This window comes from Chrysochloris asiatica, unplaced genomic scaffold (assembly GCF_000296735.1).
Source record: "Chrysochloris asiatica unplaced genomic scaffold, ChrAsi1.0 scaffold00516, whole genome shotgun sequence".
Classification (NCBI taxonomy): domain Eukaryota; kingdom Metazoa; phylum Chordata; class Mammalia; order Afrosoricida; family Chrysochloridae; genus Chrysochloris; species Chrysochloris asiatica.
The window spans coordinates 758,158-767,190 of record NW_006409034.1 but is presented as its reverse complement, the minus strand read 5'-3'; the positions used below and the strand labels follow the sequence as shown (position 1 = coordinate 767,190).

General features: G+C 37.9%; 1 pseudogene; it reads right to left on the bottom strand.

The window, feature by feature from the left end:
- Nucleotides 1-2,188: 2,188 nt before the first annotated feature.
- Nucleotides 2,189-7,585, bottom strand: LOC102824453 (annotated as a pseudogene).
- Between the last annotated feature and the right edge of the window lie 1,448 nt (nucleotides 7,586-9,033).

The window sequence follows — 9,033 nt, the reverse complement described above, 5'->3', positions numbered from 1 at the left end:
GACCTAATGCTAAAAGTCCTATATAAACCACGTTGCTACAATAAACTATGTCACTGGCCATCAGCCTGTTGATTCTTATCTGATTAATTAATCCTCTCCTTTCCTTTGAGTAACCCACGCAGTGGTCTGAGCCGGTCTCAGAACCCGATATGTTTATATAATTTAAGTTTTAAATCTCTTTTTATAGATTTTAGTTTTACATTGTTGGATGTTTTACTCATATCTGTAGATATTTTCACAAAAAATGAGATCCTTGTGTAGGAAGTTTTATTGAAAATAGAATTTGTCATTGTCATCAATGATAAATAATGGAATATGAAGATATTTCAAACTTGATACTCCAGATCTGCTCAACTTGATAGTAACTAGTAGTTGCTACCTTTTAGGATATTATTTAATAACTTGTAATACTGTTAGGATTCCCTTGTAGGTAAACAGATGCAAATGATTAACAAGCTCTATTGCTAACCTATGTGTTGATAGTTTGAGTCTACGCAGCAGCATCTTAGAAGAAAGACCCAGCATTCTATTTTAAAAAATAGTCTTTAATAACTCCATGAATCATAGTTTATGCTCATGAGGTTGCCGTGAGTCAGTTTCCTCATGAGTTGGGATCAATGCAATAATAACTGATTATAGTAAGAAATCCGTTGGTGATACCAATTCTACTGCAAGTGACATGTGGAAGGATCTTAAAAATCAGTTTGTGAAAAAATATTTGAAGGAATTCAAAGACAAAAGATAAATTCAATTGAATTTAGAAGCCAAAAATTAAATGGATATAGACTATATGCTAGTATTTATCAGTAAAATAATAAAGCTGTTGACTAGCAGGATTTAATATTCACTAAGGAGTCCTGGTAGCGTAGTGGTTACGAATTGGGCTGCGAACCTTAAGGTCAGCGGTTCGAAACTACCAGCTGCTCCGCGGGAGAAAGATGAGGCTTTCTACTCCCGTAAAGATTTACACCCTCGGAAACCCTATACAGGGTCGCTATGGGTCGGAACCGACTCGATGACACATAACAACAACAAGGAGTCCTGGTGTGGCGCTGTGTGTTAATGCGCCAGACTGCAAAGCCGTTTGAACTGCATGGTCGGGATTCAAGCTCACCCTATACAGCGTCGCTATGGGTCGGAACCGACTCGATGGCAGTTAACAACAACAAGGAGCGTAGTGGTTACGAATCGGGCTGCGAATTTGAAAGCCAGCAGTTCGAAACTACCAGCCCCTCTGTGGGAGAAAGACGAGGCTTTCTGATCCCTTGAAGATTTACAGCCTCGGAAACTGGTACAGCGTCGCTATGGGTCAGAACTGACACGATGGTACTTAACAACAACAATATATGTAGGAAGTCCTGGTATGATGCTGTGGGCTAATGCGTCAGACTGCAAAGTCGTTTGAACTGTAAGGTTGGTGGTTCAAGCTCACTAGCTACTACTTGGAAAACTATACAGGGTCACTATGGGTCGTAATTGACTCGATGACACTTAAAAACAACAATAATAAACATATGTAGAAGTATTACGCAAATTGTTTTGGTGCAATTGCCCATATTTCAAAATGTACTGTTTCCTAAGTAGACGGGATTTTTTTTTTTTTTTTTGCTTCTTCGTGTCCAGTGCAGACTTGTGATTGGAGACAAATTTCCACCCACAAAAGGCCCTAGATGTTAAAACATTTCCCAACATCGACTTAATACAGTGATGGCAGCAACTCCCTCTCAACCCTCCTAGTAGGTATTGTACTGTATTTCCTACTGGTTTACCCTTCCCCCTTGTAAAAGGTAAAACTTTTCCTAGGTGCAGAGACTCCTCATAGTCTCCAAGACTGTTGTTGTTGTTAGGTACCATCGAGTCGGCATCGACTCATAGCGACCTTATGCACAGCAGAACGAAACACTGCCTGATCCTGGGCCAACTTCACTACTGTTGCCACACGAGTTCATCGATGCTGCCACCTGGCCAATCCAATCCATCTCGTTGGGGGTCTACCTCTGTTTCTCTGACCCTCCATCTTACCAAGCATGATATCCTCTAGTGACTGTTCCCTCCTTACAATATGTCCAAAATATGAGAGACAGAATTTGGCCATTTTGGCCTCTAAGGAGCACTCTGGCTGCACTTCTTCCAAAACAAATCTACTGAAGGATCCTTAATTGTGGGACTGAATCTTAAGTGTATAGGATTAAACGCCATAAAAAGCTGCAAGACACTCTTTTAATGAAGAGGAAACTGGTCAGAGAAATTGATCCAATTTTCATTCCCAATTTGATTTTTAAATTCATGAAGGATCTTACAGAACATGTCTCTGAGATCATCTTTTGGGCTAATCGGTGATGAAAGAGCATCACAAAAAAAAAAAAAAAAAAAAAAACCATAAAATCTTGATTTACACCACTGGGATTCACACTGATCATGGTACATATCCCATGGAATGCTGAATCCTTTTCCTCATTGTCCCTTATATTTCTCAAAGAAGTACACCAGGGTCTTATAAACTGCTGTAGCATGGGACTACCTCTTGAGGACAAACATAACCAAGATGACCAATTTTTATTGCTGTGTTCTCTAACAAAGTCTTTGGTGTGTTGGGTCTGGTGATGATTTCTACAAGCTGGTGCAACACCATAAGGATGTAAGGCTGCATCTCTATTCCCATTTGAATGGAAAGATCTCTAATTGCCTATGTGGCATTGTTGCAAATTGAAATGAACTCTGGATTTAGATTGGCATGAAATCAGCTATACAAGGCTGACAAAAGCAAGCTTTTGTCAGATCACCTAATAAAGCAAAAGAACTCTACCAAACTTCTGGCATTTTATCCTGCATGCAGTAATACATTAGTGTTAGAATGTTATTTTGCCCTACTGGTTTTTTCAATGTTGCTTCCCAGTCCTTCAGCAAGGCCACTGAGTAAATCAAGAGTCACTATCATAAAATCTTTATCTTGAGCTTCATTTAGATGTGGTTGATCATTGTTAAGCATGGCTTGTGCAAGAGCCTTCTGCACCAGGTTTACACAATGCTGATATACAGGTTCACAGTAAGGTTCACAGTACAGACGGAAGCCAGACTTCAGGGCTGTGGTAGCTGAAGATAGGCACTCAAATAAAGGAAAGAGATCTTTATCTTCATCCTTTAACATATTCCATTTCCAGATCAGTGGAGGCATTAGCATTGGAATATATTCTGGTGTGAATAAATGATGTCCTATGGAATCTGCTAATGTTCCTATGGCACCATAAAGAATGATCAGGTTCATATACTGGTATTTACTAAATGCAAACACCAAGGTATCTAGTATATAATCAAGGTAAGGAACAAGTTCTGTACAAGCCTCCTCTTCTAAGATAGCAAGGCACTGCGGGCAGCTTCTTGTACTCTCTTGTTGCTGTCTAGGATTCATTTCAGAAATTCTGTTATTAATGGATTCAGGTATGTATCTGGTGGCTGGCTGACTACCCACTGTGCATAGTGGCTAAGAATCCAGCATGATAAGGGACATGCAAAAGCCTTTTTATCAGAGAGGCACTGAATAAGGTGAGGAATGAGCTCAGGCAAGTATGGAATCACGTCCTGCATGCAACCTTCAGCAATTGTTCCTAAAACCAGGATGCCTGATTCTTTAATAATCCATACATGATGAAAATGTAATTCTTTCAAAAGAGGCAAAATATATGATAAAAGTTCATCATGATACACATTTACAAGTACATTTAGGACAGCAACAGAACATTTTTTTAGATTCCAGTCAGAAATGGTATCATCATAACCAAGTTTATCATCATCTTCCTCTTCAATTGACTTGACCAATGAAAACGTGGGCATATATTCTGTTCATTATAAGGAATCATCTCATCTTCTTCAATAACACACTTCAGTAAAACAATGTTGATATCTGATTATTTCATGCCATTCACTAACACAGGAATCAACTTAGGAAATTATCCTAAAAATACTTCTTTGAATATTTGTTGCTCAGCTAAAATGAGCCCAAATTCACAAACTTCTAAAGCAATATTTTAACCTTGATCTTGGGTTCTTTACAGCATGCATTCAACCATAGTATACCTATGAAGAAACAGAAAATCCATTCAAACTTCAAGCTACATTACGAGAAGCTGGCACACATTTTTCCGTATCCTTGGTTCTTCATCACCAGCCAATGCAAAGAGATTATCAGTAGAAGAATCAATGTGTAAAATCAGAGTTTTGAGTCCTAGTAATGATAAACTGATTGACACTTGCAACAGTATGAGACCTTATTTTTGGACTACTATGCTTGAAGACTGTGTACTCCTTCCATCTTCTTTTGATGCTTTCTTCGTCTATCAATAATTTGCCCAGAGAACCCTTCAATAATTAAAGTTGAGGCTTGATTTTGTTCTTCAGTTACCCTAGCTTGAGAAATGCTGAGAGTGTTCTTCATTTTTTATTTTCTTTCTCCAGATCTTTGCACATTTTCTTGTAGTATTTGACTTTGTCTTCTCAAGCTAACCTTTGAAATTTTCTGTTCAGCTCTTGTACCTCCTCATATCTTCCATATGCTTTAGCATCTCTATGCTTGAGAGCAAGTTTCAGTGTCTCTTCTGACATTCATTTTGAACTTTTCCTTCTTTCTTGTCTTCTTAATAACATTTTGCTTTCTTTCTTTATGATGTTCTTGATGTCATCCCACAACTCTTCTAGTCTTTGGTCTTTAGTGTTTAATTATCAAATCTGTTCTTCAGATGATCTCTAAATTCAGGTGGGATATATTTAAGGTCATATTTTGGATATCATGGACTTGTTTTCATTGTCTTCAGCTCCAGTTTGAATTTGCATGTGAGCAAATTGATGGTCTGTTCCAAAATCTGTCCCTACTCTTGTTTTAGATGATGATATGGAGCTTTCCATCGTCTCTTCCCATTGTTATTGTTGTTGTTAGGTGCCATCGAGTTGGTACTGACCCATAGTGACCTTATGCACAGCAGAACGAAATACTGCACGATCCTGGGTCAACCTCAGTACCGTTGCCATGTTTGAGTCCATTGATGCTGCCACTTGGCCAATTTCATACCATAGATGTAGTCAATTTGATTTCTGTGTATTCCATCTGGTGAGGCCATGTGTATGGTCGTCTCTTATGTTGTCTAAAGAAGGTATTTAAAATGAGCAAATCATTGATTTTGCAGAATTCTATCATGCAATCTCCAGCATCATTTCCATCACCAAGGCCATATTTTCCAAATACTAATCCTTCCTTTTTGTTCCCAATCTTTGCATTCCAGTCACTAGTAGTGATCAATATACCTTGATTGACTATTTGATCAATTTCAGATTGAAGAATCTGGTAGAATTCTTCTCTTTCATCCTCAATGGCTTTAGTGGTTGATACATAAATTTGAATAATAATTGTATTAACAAATCTTCCCTGTAGCTGTATGGATATTATCCTACCACAGAAAGCATTGTACCTCATGACTGATATGGATATGTTCTTTTTGACAAAGGATGCAACACCATTCCTCTTCAATTTTTCATTCCCAGAATAGTAACCATGTGGTTTTCACTGTACTAAAAGGAAATGGTTGATGTTCAGCCATTTAAAGAAGAAGCATATGATCAAAAGCCAATGATACTGAAGGAAGAAGTCTAAGAAACATTGAAGGGATTGGAAAAAAAACAAGGCACCAGGAATTGATGTAATAAAAATTGAAATCTTTCAAGAAAATGAGGTGGCACAGGAGGCACTCACTCATCTCTGCCAAGAAATTTGGAGGACAATTATCTGCCCTACTGATTGGAAGAGATCCATATTTGTGCCCATTCCAAAGATGGGTGACCCAACAGAATGCAAAAATCATCAGACAATATCTTTGATTTCCCATTGAAGTAAAGTTTTACTAAACGTAATACTGAAACAGCTGCAAGCATATATTGACAGAGTACTTCCAGAGGTTAAAGCCGGATTCAGAAGGAGACATGGAATGAGTGATATCATTGCTGATATCCGATGGAACTTGGCTGAAAGCAGAGACTATCAGAAAGATGTTTAACTGTGCCTTATAGACTACACAAAGCCTTTCGATTGTGTGGATCATGACAAGCTATGGAAGACATTGCCAAGTATGAGCATTCCAGAACACTTCATTTTGCTCATGAAGAATTTGTACCTGGACCAAGAAGGAGTTGTTCAAACAGAACATGGGAACATGGAATGGTTTAAAATTAGGAAAATGTATGACAGGGTTGTATTATTTCACCATACTTATTTAACATGTATGCTGAGCAAATAAACTGAGAAACTGGGTTCTATGAAGAAAAACATGGCATCAGGGTTGGAGGAAGACTCATTAACAACCTGCAATAAGCAGATGATACAATCTTGCTTGCTGAGAGTTGAAATAACTTAAAATATGGATTGCATCTCAATGTAAAAAAGAAAAGAAAAGAAAATCCACACCACTGGACCAATAAACAACATTCTTATCAATGGAGAAAAGATTGAAGTTGTCAAGCACTTCATTCTTCTTGAATCAACACTCATGGAAGCAGCAGTCCTGAAATCAAATGACATAGTGCATTAGACTAATCTGCTGCACAAGACTTTTAAGAAGTGTTGAAGAGCAAAGATGTCAGCTTGAGGACTAAGGTGTGCCTGACCCAAGCCATGGTATTTTCAATAACTTCATATGCATGTGAAAGCTTAACAGTGAATAAGGAAGGCCATAGAAAAATTGATGTTTTTGAGTTATGGTGTTGGAGGAGAATACTGAAAGTACCATGTGCTGCCAAAAGTACCAACAGATCTGTGTTGAAAGAAGTATAGCCAGAGTGCTCTTTGGAAGCCAGGATGGTCAAACTTAGGACCTACTGTCAGGAGGGACCAGTCGCTAGAGAAGGATATCACGTTTGGTTAGGTGGAGGGTCAGAGAAAAAGAGGAAGACCCCTATCGAGATGGATTGGCATAGTGGCAGCCTCAATCGGCTCAAGCGTGGTAACAATTATGAGATTGGCCCGGGATTGGCCAGTGTTTCATTCTGTTGTGCATAGGGTCTCTGTGAGTTGGTGCCAACTCAATGGCACCTGACAACAACAACATATGGATCAGAAATGACTCCATCATACTTAAAAACAACAACAAAACTACCAACTTTTTCAGCCTGAAAATGATCAAATATGCAAACAAAATATATTGATACTTTCTCGTGATTGTAATGTGAAGCATAGAATCACAGAAGAAGGATCAGTAGTTCTAAAATATGGCCCTGGTGCTGGAAGTGATGCTCGAGAATTGTATTATAGAATTTTACCAGACCTATAACTTGCTTACTGCAAATACCTTTTTCAACAATACACAGAGTGACTTAAACATGAACTTTACAGTATGGAATACACAGGTAAAAATTAACTAGATCTGTGGAAAGAGACAGTTAAAAAACTCCATATTGTCTGCCAAAACAAGGCCAGGAGTTGATTGTGAAGTAGACCATCAATTGCTCATATGCAAGTTGAAACTAAAGCTGAGGAAAATAAAAACCAAATTCATGAGAGCTAAAATATGACCTTAAACATATCCCACCTGAATTTAGCAACCATGTCGAGAACTGATTTGATGCATTAGACACTAATGGCTAAAGTTATGAGTTGGCATCAAGAATACCAACTAAAGAAAAGGTCTTTAAAAAGACAGGAAAGAAAGAAAAGGGTAAATGAATGTCAGACAATAGTTTGAAATTATCTCTCCAAAGTAAAGATGCTTAAGCAAACGGAAGAAATAATGAAGTCAAAGAACTGAATAGACTCTTTCAAAGGACAGGTTTATAAGATGTTGTTGTTAAGTGCCGTTGAGTATGTTCCTACCCAGTGCGACTCTTTGTACAGCGTTTACAAGGAGCAGCTGCTGAGCTCGCATCATTGACCTTGCGAATCAAATTGATTTTGTATTCTAGTGCATTAACCCACAGCACCACAGCAGGACTCATAAGGTAAGTAAAGTATTATAATTAAATGTGCAGCAAAAGTCTGGAGTTAGAAAACTCAAAGGGAAGATCACACTCAACATTTCTCTAGTTGAAATAACGTCAGGAAAAATTTAAACCTTAAATTACAATATTGAATTCAACACTTCAATATTGCAAATCCTTCAATATTGTAAATATTGTGAGGTTGGCACAGGATCCAGCAGTGTTTTGGTCTATTATGCATAGGGTCCTTATGAGTTGGTACCTACTCAGTGGCATCTAACAACAAAAAAGGATCGAACAGTCATGAGTATTGATATGATACTACTCTTAAGATATAGATTATAAAGAAGTATGAAGATCAAGACTAGTATGCATGTATAGATTCAAATGAAGCTAAGGACCATGGATCTTTTAGTTTTATCAGATATCTTTTCCAATAGTAGGAACTAGTCTTCCTGTCTATGGGTGTTAATTTCATCTTGTTTTTATACCTTGTAATAGTCTCCATCCCTGAGGTAGCTGTCAGGCATGAGAGTGCTGATTCAACTCATGCCCTTATCATTTCTTTAAAGAATGAGAATCCTTCAGGTACAAAAAGAGTCAGTTGTAAAGTCTGATTCAAGCAGGGTTACCATACTCATCAGAAGACTTGGAAACATTTGCTAATTTATGTAGATAAATTAAGGGGAATATGAATGAGAATGGATTCTTAGAGTATTGGATCTAGGTTGAAAGAGTCCTAATTGGGTTTAATTTGAATTTGCTGGTATGATATGCTAAGCAGAGATTTTGTATTCCATTTATTAGTAGAAACAAAACTAGAAGTTGAAACCTGGTACCAAAAATTATTTATACAAAATGAAGTTGAAATAATAGATCTTCCTTTTAAAACTGTAGAGGGAGATATGCAAAATCAAGGCAGATAGGAAGGCCAGAAAAACTTTATTATTAAGAGCGATGCACACCCATGTTGTTGTTGTTGTTAAGTGCCATTGAGTCGGTTCCGACCCATAGCGACCCTGTACAGGGTTTCCGAGGGTGTAAATCTTTACGGGAGTAGAAAGCCTCATCTTTCTCCCG